Source organism: Protopterus annectens, chromosome 2.part0, assembly GCF_019279795.1.
Source record: "Protopterus annectens isolate FY-2018-M chromosome 2.part0, PAN1.0, whole genome shotgun sequence".
Lineage (NCBI taxonomy): Eukaryota > Metazoa > Chordata > Ceratodontiformes > Protopteridae > Protopterus > Protopterus annectens.
In genome coordinates this window covers 1,845,697,892-1,845,712,891 of record NC_056728.1, presented here as the reverse complement: position 1 = coordinate 1,845,712,891, position 15,000 = coordinate 1,845,697,892, and the positions used below count along the sequence as shown (strand labels likewise).

The following is a 15,000-nucleotide window of genomic DNA, read 5'->3' as shown; positions in this document are numbered from 1 at the left end:
GTGAGCACATATATTTTCACAACACCCGTGAGGCGTTTATCAGCAATATGTTTCTCTTCCACCAAATAGCAGAATACCCTGAGGTAGTGGGCACTATAGACTGCACGTGCATAAACATCAAAGCACCACCCGGTGAGCCAAGTAGAGTCTACATAAACTGCAAGGGCTCCCCCTCCAACTGCCAGGTTGTGTGCGATGGCCCAGGGCATTATAATGAATGTGTGTGCTGGCAGCCCTGAAAGCTATCACGACTCACACATCTGGCATACGATACAGCTGTACCAGAGATTTGCCAGTGGGGACGTCCCATATGGCCACCTAGTGGGGGATGCTGGTTATGCACTGGAGCCGTGGCTAATGACACCCATCAGAAATGCGCAAACACCCAAACATGAACTCCATAGTGAGGCACACGCACAGACCAAAATCATAACAGAGCGTGTGTTTGGGATGCTCAAGTCACGGTTCATAGGTTGGTACTAGGCTATCAGCCCTAGGGTCTGTACAAGCCTAGCCATAACAATTCCCTGGCTATTTCTTCCCACAATATTTACTTCCCTGGACCCCTGTCTAGCAGGGCGATGGACATGATCCCCGAGGTGAATTTCCTATCTCCCATCCATGCCAATGAGCACATATCCGGTGGAGCCTTGCAGTACTTCCCAGCTACATGTACCCAAATTGTCACTGTATGTGTCATGCTACACAATATGATCCTGTGGAACCAGCTGCAGCAGGAACAGCATGGGGCAGGGCCACACAGGCCCCCCCCCCACCATTGCCAAGGCCAGCACAGGCACAGAGTGACTCGGAGGAGTAACGACCTGAGCCTGCCCCTATAGGCAGAAGGAGGAGTGCCTGGTATGCCCAGGCTTTGGCAAAGAGGCAACGCATAGCACATACAGTGACACTAGGAGTCCAGGGAATAACACCTCTCTTCGACTCGCACATACAGTAAAAGGGATGTCAAACATGACACTACCTGTGCTTGACCATGTTTAGGGAGTGTACTATGTGCGTCTGACATAGTCAGCCCTTCAGCACCATCCTCAGTACTAGCACAGCCACAAGGTAAGTTGCTGTCACTCTCAGTTGCTGAATGGAGTAGTATGATGTTCTTCATGTTTCACTGTTGCCGTCATTACATTTCGGTTATCTGCTTGCAGGTAACCCTCATTCGGCCTGATTAACAAAGTCTTGGGTCCTGCGTTGGTTGCTGTCCCTTCTTCCATGATGTCAGGTCGTCAGGGGTATAAAACATGCATCCGACGGCGTTACATCAGTCTTTCTTGCCGTGCGGCGCCCGAAGCAGAAGCAGTTCGCAAGTGCCGGTCGGCCGACTCCAGAAATTTTCTTTTTAGAGTTTCAAAACCAAAGTCTTCAACTAAAGCTAAGTACCCCGTTGGGGAAACTTTCTTGCTCCTTACCGATGTCAGTAAAAGTTAATAATTGCATTACTTGTGGAAAGCAAATACCTCAAAGATTTTCATTCGTATTTATTCCTTGTCTAGGCCCTGACCACGACGTACCTTGCTCAGTTTTGTGCTTTATTTAATCAGCGCACTATCAATCGTCTATATATTTTCGCCTCTAAATATTTCTGTTCTCTGTTTAATTATCCAGAAATGTCATCGGTTAGCCATCCGACTACCGGGATTCCAAAAAAATGCAAAGATAAAAACAGAGACAGGCCGCCGAGGTCCAAAACTGCCGACAATGCTTCTCCTAAGGCAGTCGCCAGTTCGCTGGTACTCAGTGAGGTGCTTTCGCAGCCCCTGATACCCGCTACTTCTGTTTCGCAGGCCTCTATGGAGACCCATTCGGAGTCTGGTATGCCGCAAGATGCTTCAGCTATGGAACCCATGGATGTCTCTACCTTGGATGGGTCCGGAGCCGCTGTGCAGACACCAGCTTCTGAGGGTGTATTCAGGCCTACGGACTTGCATATTAAACCGACACCTCCTTCTTCACTCAGGCCTAAGTCTCGAATGCCTAAAAAAATGACGCTCGTGCCTCTATGCCTAAAAAACAAATAAGTATGGCTGAAGATTTAATAACTCTAATCAGGGGTAGCCAACCCCTCCCCCCTTTTTTAAGACACCTAGGACTGAAGTTGTTTATGAATCTTCTGACCAGGATTCTGTTTTTTCTGATTCTTCTGATCTGGATTTGCCTTTATCTACTTATGAGGATTCTGATGCAGAGGACTCCATTCCCTCTGCTTCCCCTCTAGGGGATTTTTCTTTTGGGGAAACCTTACATACTCTAAGGGAGCATTACCACTGGGAAAGCTAGGATTTTTCTGATTCAAAAAAGAGGCTTGGTTATTTCTTACTCCTACCGCAGCATAGGCCTTTAGCTATCCCTCCTGTACTAGACATTGTTGTTGATGCTTTTTCGGAATCTAGTTTGGCCCCTGATTCCTTGCTTCCTGCTCCCAGAAAACCTGACTGATACTACAGGGTCCCTGAGTCACACAAATTCCTTTTTAAAAATCCTATTGCAGATCCAGAGACTATTTCGCAGGGGCCCAAGGGCATTAAGGCTTCTACTGCTAAAAATACTACCCCTTCTGATAGAGACTCCAGGGCGCTGGATAGATGGGGGAAGGAGGTTTACACTTCAGCAACCTTGGCCATTAGGGCTTTTAAACTGCCAGTTTCATATGTTAAAGTATCAGCAACATATTATTGGATTGCTTAAACAGAAATTTATGTTGATTCCTGACTGTGTGGAAAATAAAGAATTACAGGATTTAATGCATTCTGCAGAACAAGTTCAAAAACATACTTTGCAATGTGGTTTTGATTCATTAGAGGCCTCTTGCAGGGCTGCTGTTACTGGGTCTGTGCTCAGAAGGCATGCTTGGCTAAAGGAGCAATCCTTGCCTGATCATGTTAAAGCTAAATTGTTGGATGCTCGCTTAAATCAGGACCGTCTGCTTGGCAACAAGGCTGAGGAAGTTTTTAAAAAGATGGAAGATAAAGCTAAATCTATGCAAACTGTTAAAGATTTCGTACAAGTTCAGCCTCCTAGATTTAGTAGGCACTGGCTCTGTAAGAATTGGTCCTTTCCATCCCCTTCCAGGTCTTCTCAAGCCAAACCCAGACACAGCAAAAGCCCCATGTTTCAGTCCAATGGGACACATAGGACTAAGCAGTGGGAGGCCTCCACTTCCAAATCTGGGAGTAATAAGACCCCCCCCCCCATGGTAAACTGTCTGTGACTTCCGTTTAAAATTTCCAAGCACTTATCAACTGACTGCCTCTTTGGGGGGAAAATTGCTCTTCATGCAAAGAACTGGGAACTCATTACCTAGGACAAATGGGTTTTAAATAGTGTCCCAGGGATGCACTTCCACACGTTGCCAACACCAAGCGGGTGGCCGGACCTAACCCCAAATCAGTGGGCAGAGTCCCAAAAACAAGTACTTTCTCTCTTAAGCATGGAGGGGCTATTCAACTGGTACTGGAAGAGGAAAATGGACAAGGCTTCTACTCGAGACTTTTCCTGGTACCCAGAAAAGATAATTCATGGCATCCTATCCTGGACCTGTCTACTCTAAACACCTTTTTGGAAATTCCAAAATTCAAGATGCGGACTCTTCACCAATTACTTCCTATGCTAGGCAAAGATGCCTGGTTGGCAACACTAGATTTAAAAGAAGCATACCTGCACATCCCAATCAGGGAATCTTGCAGAAGATACCTACGCTTCAAAGCAGGCTACATGCACTATCAGTTCTCTACACTGCCCTTTGGCTTATCTACTGTGCCCAGGGTATTCACAAAGTGCCTAGCTCCAGTTATTGCATTTTGCAGGCAAAGAAATATTCAAATATACCCATACCTGGATGATTGTCTAATTCAGGCAGAAAGCCAAGACATATTTTGAATCCTCTGGCCTTTGTACAAAGAGTTCTAACTAACTTGTCTAGGGTACACCATAAATGAAAAGAAATCACACCTGGTACCCTGTCAACAAATTATATTCTTGGAAGCAAGCTTGAATACAACTTCCAGATAGCTTACCTCATGCCAGAGAAACAAATTCATTTGACAACCTACTTTGAACAAGTGGCCACAAAAACTCTGCTTTCTGCAAGACAAATACTGCAAGCTTTGGAGTTCATGGCCTCCTGCATTCTTCCTGCATTCTTCTAATTCCATATGCAAGACTGCATATGAGGAAACTAACAGTGATATCTAAAAAGCCTATGGTGTCAACATTCTCAGGATCTAGAAGCAATTATTCCTGTCATACTTTGCCTATGCCTAGAATTCCTTTGGTGGGCAGAGGCCTGCCACCAAAACTAGGGACTACCTTTCACACCACCCCCTGCCGCCCAAACCCTAACACGCATCAGACTATGCATGGGGGGGCTCACCTGGCAGGGAAGTGCATTCAGAGCAAATGGAACCCAAGTCAAATGCATCTGCATATCAATCAAAAAGAAATGCTGGCTGTACCGAATGCTCTGACAGCCTTCAAGGACCACATTCTTCCAGGACAACTTATGGTAAAGATGGCCAACACCACTGTTATGTGGTACATAAGCAAGCAGGGGGGTACACATTGTTACCCCCTCTGCAGACTAATGGCATTGTGGAACACAGCCTTGAACTACCAAGTGCACCTACAAACTTAATTCCTGCCAGGAAAATTAAATACACTGGCAGACGGACTAAGCAGAAACCTCATGGACCCACATGAGTGGAAACTGTAACCAAGGATTTTCAACATGTTGACAAGCAAATGGGGGAGCCCAGATATAGACCTGTTTGCCTCTCCCAAGAACTACCAGTTGGACAAATGTTGCACAAGGGCTTCCCACAAGCAAGCCTGGAAAGTGGATGCTCTGTCCTTCAACTATGCCTTCCCCCCTCTGCTTCTGCTTCCCAAAGTACTACTGAAAATCAAAAGGGACAGACCAAGGATGATTCTGATTGCTCCAGACTGGCCATGCCAACACTGATACCCCCTCCTGTGCAGTGTGTCATGGTTATCCCCATGGCACCTGTCTCAGACTCCTTCACTGTTGTTTCAGCAGGAGAACCAGATTCTGCACCCTCTGCTTCTAACACCGAACCTTGCATCCTGGCTAATTACATAATCTCTCCTCTACCATCCCTCAGTAAACCTGTGATGGATATTATTTTAGAGGCAAGTAGGCCTAGTACTAGAAAATCTTATGCTGAAAAATGGAAAATATTCTGTGCCTGGAACCAATCTCAAGGGATGAGCACAGCAGTGCCCAATTTGCCTCAGATTTTACAATACTTAACTGAGATGTTTCCCAAGGGCCTGTCTTTTTCCTCCATTACAATCCATGCCTCAGCCATTTCAGCTCATTATAGCACAGAACCTCCCCTCTTCTCTTATCCACTGCTCAAGCAGTTCCTCAGAGGGGCCAAAAATTTGAGACCACCCAGGAGAGCTCCAACCCCAGCTTGGGACCTTTTCTTTGTTTGAAAGAAACTCACTATACCTCCTTTCGAGCTGGCTGCTACTGCAGACTTAAAATTTCTTTCTTGGAAAACAGCTTTCCTTTTAGTAATTACTTCAGCTAGAAGGGTATCTGAATTACAGGCCCTTATGGCAGTGAAGCCTTTCATCATGTTTCATGCGAACAGGGTGTCCCTCATAACCAATCCATCCTTCATGCCCAAGGTGGTATCCAGTGTGGCTCTTAATCAGTCTATTCATTTGCCAATTTTCTTTCCCAATCCACAGAACAAAGGGGAACGAATACTGCATTCCTTAGATGTGCACAGACAGCTTAGATTCTACTTGGACAGGACTAAACCTCAAAGGAAATACAACTGCTGGTGGCATTTGCTGCAGGGGTAGAGGGGAATGCTATTTCAAAGCAAACCATTTCTAAATGGATAGGCCATTTGCATTCATTTCTGCTATAAGCACCATGGAAAACCTATCCCCCAGGGGATCAGACCTCACTCCACCAGGGCTGCATGTACCTCTACAACCTTTCTTGGAGGCGTCCCTACCAGGGACATCCTAGAAGATGCTACCTGGAGTTCTGTGCATACTTTTACCAAGCATTATCATTTGCCAATTTTCTCTCAATCCAGAGCTGGCTTTGCCACTGCAGTCTTGCAGGGCCTTATAGCTGGTCCTAATGCCATCTAAATTCCTCCTCCCAACTATAGCTTTGGGAATCAACCCAAATGTAATGACTACAACAGTGAAACACGAAGAACATAGTACAGTTATGTACACTTACCATAAATGTAGATGTTCAAGTGTATTCACTGTTGCAGTCCTGGTTACCCTCCCTCCAGCCCCCTAACTTTTTTTTGGCTATACCTCTACTTTCCTTTACTGTGCTTAAAAGCCTTTTTGGTGTATTTGTTTTTTTGTTAGAGGTATATCCTTGTACTTTTTTATTTCATTGCTCCCCATTAAGGGGGCACCTGACATCTGGGGCAAGAAAAACTGATGTAATGGCGTCGGCTGCATGTTTTATACCCCTGACGACCTGACGTCATTTAAGAAGGGACCGCAACTGACGCAAGACCCAAGACTTTGTTAATCTGGCTGACTGAGGGCTACCTGCAAGCAGATAACCCAAATTTAATGAATGCAACAGTGAATACACTCTAACATCTACATTTATGGTAAGTGTGTCAACTGTACGTTATACTACTTGTATCTATGGTATGGATGTGAGCATGCAAGGGAATTGGGTGGCTGAATGGGATGGCAGCAGATAGTAGACACCTATATCGGCAACATGAAATCCATAACAAATACTGGTGTCAGCGTAGTAGGCAGTACTAGACAAGGTGACAAAACCCACTGCAGGACATGTGGTGGGCCAAATGCGTGTCCATAGAATACACACATGCATGTCAGTGAGGCTCACATACCCAACAACAGTCTCAGCCAGCAGGACAGGTGGAGACTAACGCAAAGAAAGGCTGTGCTAAGGCCTCTTATTGATGGCAATGGAGAACAGCCCCCCTCCAAACCTACACAGACAGACTACAACAGTTCAGGCAGTGGGGTGTTAGTTCTGAAGGGTAAGAAGTCTGAAACTGAAATGTAGGTCAATAAAATCTACAAACTGTACTACACTGAAATGCCTCTAGTCTGCATGACAGGTCAAAATACAGAATGAAATGGAAGCCAACAGAGTAACTGAAATACCAGTACGGTCATACCAAATGTTTACAGTTTCCAGGTGCCCCCCCACAGTCCTGTGTAGAAATGTAGTAACATGTGGGTATAATGACAGTGGAGCACAGATTACCTGAGCTGGCAAAATTGGCAGGATGGATTGTTGCATGTGTACAATATGCAGAGCTCTGTGTGTGAGGTTGTTGTGTGTTGTATATTGTGTGAAAGTGATCAGCATGTAGGCATGGAGGGTTGTGTCCTGGTGGCCAGCGGCCAGTACTATTGATGACAGGGCCAAGTTATCACAACTGCAGTGCCAAACGCAGTGCATCCCAGCAAGACACAATCCAGCAGTAATCCATACTAATTGTTTGGATGTAATATCTGTCACCCAGGCATACTAACAGTACACAGGTGGAAGTACCGTAGACAGTGTGTGTATAAAATGTTACTGTCAAATGGACACACCTTTGGATTTGTGCATTCAGGTTAGCAGCACATAAGTTGGCTGTGTAGTATGGAATACTGATGTAGTCTGGCCAAATACTGGCAGACCACGAAAGGCACAGGTATGACGTACTTTGAAACCGCTGATGTCCCCGCACAAGCCAGCATAAGGGGAATGCCCCACGTATATATGTGAGTCAGCTGCAAGTAGCTTCCGTAGCACACATGCACTCTCTCACCCCACCCATCAGCCACCCTCACAGGTCCATAGGTCCCTCCATATTGGATATGACCCCCACTTCTGTATGGGAATACCCACAGACTACAGCATGCTGAAGTGGTGTCCCATGCAGGTGTGTCCCTAGTTGTAAGCAGCCCACTGCCAGCACCCACATCAATGGATTAATAAGGACAGAAACTATTGCCATTAACACCTTGCCACACCAACCCTGTCACCCCAGGGGAATACAGTGGCTTGCAGCCTGGGACTGTAGGAGTGAGAGAATGCGCTGGCCTGCTACAGATGGCCTGCATCACTACCAAATGCCCTACAGTCCTCTGTCAAAGGCCTGTGTCTCGCCCGTACTGCCAGTGTATGTTATCTCATGGACTCCCAAGTAATGACATAACACAGTCCACAGAACACAAATGCAAGGCCATGTGGACAAATCCCAGTAGCATGTCCACCATGTCCTACTGCATGAACTGTGGACCAACCCCTAAATACTGACGGAATGAAGTGATAACTATAGGGATACTTATCGGATATCATTTACATAATGTTAGGAAGAGGATAGAGTAACAGAGGGGGGGGGGTAGAAGCATGGATGCCATGGAGTGTGTGAAGTCAAACTCTGTGTGCACATACTATCCTGCCTGTAAACACAGGAATGGGTAGCTTCAAACGTGCTCGTAAATCACAATGTGAAGGGGTAATGACCAGAAATATGAGCCCTGCCTCTGGGTAATCTGTGTGACTCTGTACAGCTGTGAGGTATGGCCACAACAGGATATGGCCATTCTGTCACGTTGATAGATGTACAAGCAGGGGATCCTCAGCCACCACAGTACCAAGGTGATGGACAATTTACACAGACCCATCAGCAAGTGTCTGCAGCTCCTCCTCCAGAATGTCATGATTGTGCAAGAATATGTAGGCTGCAAACCACAATACTGGACACCGCTTCATTCATCTTGTAATCCCCAGGAAATTATTGCGAGCAAATACGTATACCTGTCAGTAGTTGATGACATAAAACATCAGTGTAAAACAGTGCATATGTCTGAATATCTCTGCTAACACCAAAACCATGTAGCACAAGAAGCACAGACGCAATTATTTACAGTATCCCACTATCATTTGCCCATTGTGACCCCATATTATCAACCTATCTACAGATATCCTGCAGAAACAGGTTGCTAGTTGTAGGTGTAGAACACAAATACCTGCCCTGGAGTACAAGATACCTGGACTGGATTCACACATTCAATACAGAAGGTCATACTGGGCATGCTCCCACACTTATAAATGAAGCCCATGTGTGGCAACAACAGTGGACTTATACATATCTGTCAGTCGCAGATGGTCTATACACACACACTACATTGCACACCAATCATGCTTTGCACACATCGAATAGGAATACATACCTATATCCAAGGGTAACACACTATAATAGGTCAAACATACACATACATAGATGTGGGGAAGAGAGTGACAGACAGTGACAAAGAGCTTCCCGTCATGAGGCCTGCCCCACCCAGCACATATTTAGTTGGCCAGTATCACATGATGTGCAAATGTCTATCACTGTAGACAGTTGCTTCTGGTAGCCCTCAGCACTATAGAGTCTGTGATGCTTATGATAACTGTGTAACATGACAGTACAAGCCATTATTCATCCAGCAGTTGTATACACAGTCCTGTACAATGGAAAGTTTTGTGTGTGTGCTTCCAGAGGAATGATTTATGGCCCATTCACACACACTGCACTACCCATTCCCCTACTTTAGCAAGCCTGCTGATGTCATTCACCTTAAAATACACCATTGGAGTAGGGCTATCCCTATAAGCTCCATGGCATGCGCAATAAATGCGGTACACTGTAGTAGCAATACATAGCTAGGTTAAGGGTTTGAATCTCAGTACTGGCAAGTGTGTGTGTGTGTCCATCAGTATCCTGTGTGGTGGTAGCTGTGATTGTGTAATAACAGGACTCACTGTGGGGCGGTTTTTGCAAAATTCTTATGTTGAGGACCTACTATATGTCACAATGTCCACCTTACAAGGACAACAGATGTCAAACAGCAGAGAGGCTGGTGTAGACAATCCATACCCCTACATGTGACATTATGGATCGGTGAACAATATAGGTAACCCTTGTTTTACCCAGAGAACACTCTCCACCCATGTCTCAAACACACATGGCTAGTCAACAACCACTATATTGGTAGCTCCCTGGGTATTGCCCACAGATAGTAACCACTGTGTGATTGCAGTGGACTACAGAGGACATGGCACCCTGTTCCATTCCCTACAGTTGGCAAATAATTGCTTACAGTGGTCCTTTGCTATGTTCCCCACTGGACGCCTGCAACAACTGTAGAGTCTGCAAATGTAACCCACATAGGGAATACCATGCCTTGTACACAAGCCCTGTATGGGACAGATGCCACTAACACCAGTGAATACCTGTGTCATGCTGTCAATGTAGGTGCAGGCATGACCTAAAGTTCCATAGCCAGTTCTCACCACATGAGGTCAGGAATGCCACATCAGATGATGATCTGTCCACACAGAGTGTGTGTGTGTGTGTGTGTGTGTGTGTGTGTGTGTGTGTGTGTGTGTGTGTGTGTTGAGAGTAATGATTTTGAAGCCTTTCACACTCACCACACCTCCCATTGCCCTACTGTAGGATGCTTTCTGCTGTCAGTCACCATGAAATACCCTTTGGCCATATATCAGTCACCATGAAATACCCTTTGGCCATATATCAGCCTGATGAGCTCTGTGGCGCATGTGATACCCGAGTAATACTGTAGTGTAGCAAACTAGTTTGTTATGAGTTCTAATTCTGACTCTGCCAACAAAATGTGTGTGAGCCCCTGAGAGAGTGTGGTTGTATCTTTCTGACACCTGCTTTTGTGGACAGCCACATGTACTACACTTACCTTATCCCTCCTTTATCACTGTTGCTGATGTCACTCACCTTCAAAAATACGTATGGACCGCTCTCCAACATGTAAGCTTTGTGGCGCATACAATAACTGCATAACAGTGTAATAGCAATACATAGGCAGGGATTTGAAACCCAGTACTGGCAAGTGTGTGACACAAACGTGCTTGGCTCTTACTCTCCTACTCCCTTCCTTTCGTACTTTGTCTCTGTCTGTTTCTCTCACTCCCTCTCTGGTGGATGTGGAAAAGTACACCTGCTTTGCTTAGGCAGCAGCTTGTGTTTTGTAAGTGAAAAATTAAAAGCACTACACCCTTACAAACTCCCCCTGAGTACCTTGTTCCCCATTGGCCCTTTTTTTCAATTATAAAGGAATTCCCAATACTATTCTAGCATATTCTAGCATGTCCAAAGGTCAGTTGTCAATCTCCTCTCCGGTCCAGCTGGTGAATCTGGGAATCTTGAGGGAATGTTACAACTGCCTCATGTACACAGACAACCCTCTCCTCCTCCCAACAAATTCCAACACATGTGAGAGATGCAACCATATAGCCAAACTGGAGGCTAAGCTCTCTCCACTCAGTACTGGCGTAACCAGTCAGGAGGAGAAGGAAACCACACTCACTACAATTCCAGTCTCACATAGACCTACCACGACAACAAACCAAACACATAAACACACAAAAACATACTCAGAGGCTCTAAATAAAAATCTGCCTAAGCAGCAGAGACCTCAAAGCAGACACCCAAGCAACACACCCCAAAACAAAACACGTGCAACACATAGCTCACAAAGCCAGTGTGCCGAACAATCACAGCCCTTAAGGCTAAACAACACACCTGATACACTTGTAATAGGTGACTCTATCGTCAGGCACACTGACGTCCTGCTGACCAGGCTGAACAAGGAGAAGGTCACGGTGAGCTGCCTGTCGGGCGCTAGGATCCGCCACATAACACAAGCACTCAGGTCACTCCAAGGCAAGTACAAATATGACTCAGTCATTGTCCATGCTGGTGTGAATGACCTGAGACATACCTCCCTGGACTACATGAAAAGAGACATAGAGGAACTCTCTGAGCATGTAGCCCAGGCAAATATGACCGTGACCTTGAGTAGCATCTAACCCTCACCAAGAATGATGCCACAATATGAAGACAAGATGATCAATTTCAACAATTGGCTTAAGTGTTGGTGTCATTCAAAGGGGATCAATGCCTGTCAGCCTGGGATGACATGCTCGACAAAGGCTTGCACCTGTCACCCTGGGCTTTGGATATTGGCAAAGGCTCTTGCTACCCCATAGTGCCTTTTTAGGCAAGGCTCAAAAGACAAACCCACCTCCATAGGTATCACAAGGGATAAGAAACTAAGAGTAATGCTACTCAACGCCAGAAGTCTAAACCTCAGGATGCATGCACTCGAAACTCTCCTTAGCATGGAGAACATAGATATCTGTGCAGTAACAGAAACCTGGTTCAAGGCTCCCGAGAGCACCCCAGCACTACCAGGTTATACCTCACCATGCTTTTCGGCCCCAAAACTTGGACCGAACCACAAAAGGAGGGGAGTATCAATATTCGTCAAAGATACCCACACCTCCAGGTTGGTGGCACAGCACGAAGCATCAGAAACTATCCATGTGCAACTAACTGTGGGTAAAACTGCCTTCCAGTTTATAGCCTGCTACAGACCACCCTGCCAAACACAGGAACCCCACTTGGCCTTCCTGAGAATACTGGAAAATATGAAGGTCTCTCCAAACACCATTATATTGGGCGACTTCAACTACCCAAACATAGACTGGGAGCATTACTCTAACTCCAACACCTAGCCCAAAGGTTCCTAGAATTTATAAACTCTCAAATGCTATGGAACAACTTGTTACCACTCCCACAAGAGGGGAAAACATACTGGACCTGATCATCACCAACATGGGGACACTATGCTCCAGACCAGAAGTGTATCCCTCACTGGTAAGATCAGACCATAAACTAATCTCACTGGATATTCACATCCCGACCCCACCCCCTGCCCAGAAAATCTCAGTGAAAAACTTCTCTAAAGCAAATTTCACATGCCTCAAAACCGGTAAAATCCTTCAAAGCCCCTGGGCCTGTGGAAAATCAGACTGCAGAATCCTTTATAAGCGCATTCTATGAACACCTTCAGGAATGCATGGATCATGCAATCCCAAATAAAACCAAGACCCAATCCTCCAAAGGCAGGCGTCCTGTCTGGTGGACCCCAACCATAAACAAACTATACAATAGAAGGATGAAGCTACTACATGATAGAGCAAAATCCCAAAAGGGAAGGCATCTCTGATCAGTATTAGCAAAAACTACGGGCACTCATAAAATCGTCTAAGGCCAGCTTCGAGAGAAAAATTGCACAGGACACTAAGGATAATCACAAGGCTTTCTTTAGTTATGTTAGGAACCTGGGTGGGAATTCCCAGATATGCTCAGAATTAGTCCAAAATGACAAAAAATACACCGAGCCCACAGACATTGCCAACATCCTAGCTGACAGGTTCAGTGCAAGCTTCTCCCCCCCATCCCCACCAAAAGGGCAAATATCTATCCCAACAGAGTGCTGCCCCCCTGACATCTCAGATGCTCAGGTAAGAGCCCTCTCCAAAGCAAAAACACAGCATCAATGGGACCAGATGGTGTCCCGGCTCGTCCTACATGAACTCAAGAAGAGCTAAACCCAAACATAAAACTACTGTTCAATCTTAGCCTTACTACAGGATATGTACCCAAAGAGTGGCGAGCAACAGTGGTCCCTCTCCACAAAGGTGGTGCCTCAGCGGATCCTGGAAACTATCGCCCATAAGCCTGACTAGCTTGGTCTGCAAAGCTATGGAAAGGATCATCATGGACCTCATAAGTAAAGATATTGGGGACCTACAGACACTGGATCCTACCCAGTTTGGCTTTAAGGGCAGATCCTGCCTCTTAAACCTGGTCGATTTTCTTTGAAACAGTCACCAAGGCCATTGGGAAGGTGGTCCACACAGCCTACCTGGACCTCAAGCCTTCGATACAATACCCTCGGGCATTATAGATAAGCTCACCAGCTTAAATATAAACCCCTATGTCACTAGATGGGTTGCAAACTGGCTCAAGGACAGAACCCACATGGTTAGAATTGCTGGAGCCATGTCAGACTCCAAACCAGTTACAAGTGGCGTCCCACAAGGCTCAGTCTTGGGACATCTCTTGTTCGGTATATATTTCTCGGTACAGGCCAACACAGAAGGACTGTGGCTGACCAAGTTCGAAAGATGACTGCAAACTGGGCTCCATAATCAACTCTCCAGCCGACACAAGCATCCTCCAAAAGGGCCTCATAGAAACAGACAACTGGTGCCAGAGCCATGCCCTCAAGCTAAGCAAAAGTGTATAGTCATCCCCTTTGGCAAAAAAAGTGCCCACAAATTACCACATAGGTGGTAATCCATTAAGTACAGAAGAAGTCATTAGGGACCTGGGGACCCAGTTGATAGCAATCTCTCAGTTTGACAACCACGTGCCAAAGTGGTTAGAAAAACATTTTATATAGCCCATAATCATGAAGGGATTCACATCTAGATCAGGGAGGTCATCGTGCCTCTTTACTCATCCTCATCAGGCCCATAATTGACAATGCCTTTGGGATGTACCTTACCAGACACCTGCAGCAACTGGAAAGACCCCAAAAGTACCTCACCAAGAGGATCAAAGGGCTCAGACAGATGCCATATGCTGCCGGTTAAAGAAACTCCAGCTCTACTCAGTGGCAATACCGCCTGCTCAGAGGCGATCTGTGCCTGAAAGCCATGTCCAACCGAATTAATGGACATGCTGCACCTCAGAAAATCCAAATCCCAGAGACTTGAACCTCAGCACTGAAATAAATAGGACATGCTGGAGGGACAGATTCATAACCCAGAGGCTCCCTTCACTCTGGAATAAAATCCCAGTCCAGGTTAGGTAGAGTCCCACATTGACTCTCTTCAAGAGGAATCTTGATGAGTGGATGGGAGATAGTAGGTTTACCCCGGCTATCACTTCTGTGTCGCTGTTAGACAGAGGCACAGTATACTAACCTCAAAAAAAGGCATAGCAAAATTAATTTAAAATGGGTGGCGAAAGCCAAACACACTCTGGCTAGGCTTATAAATGCCCTAGGGCAGATAGCCTATTATGAACCTATGAACCTATGCTCATGATCAGCTGATGGCCTGTG

At 45.9% G+C, this 15,000-nt stretch overlaps 1 protein-coding gene across 5 annotated transcripts in view; it reads left to right on the top strand.

The window, feature by feature from the left end:
* The window catches only part of LOC122793658 (zinc-binding protein A33-like), a 990,434-nt gene that overhangs the window by 46,236 nt on the left and 929,198 nt on the right, over positions 1-15,000 (top strand). The window lies entirely within an intron of this gene.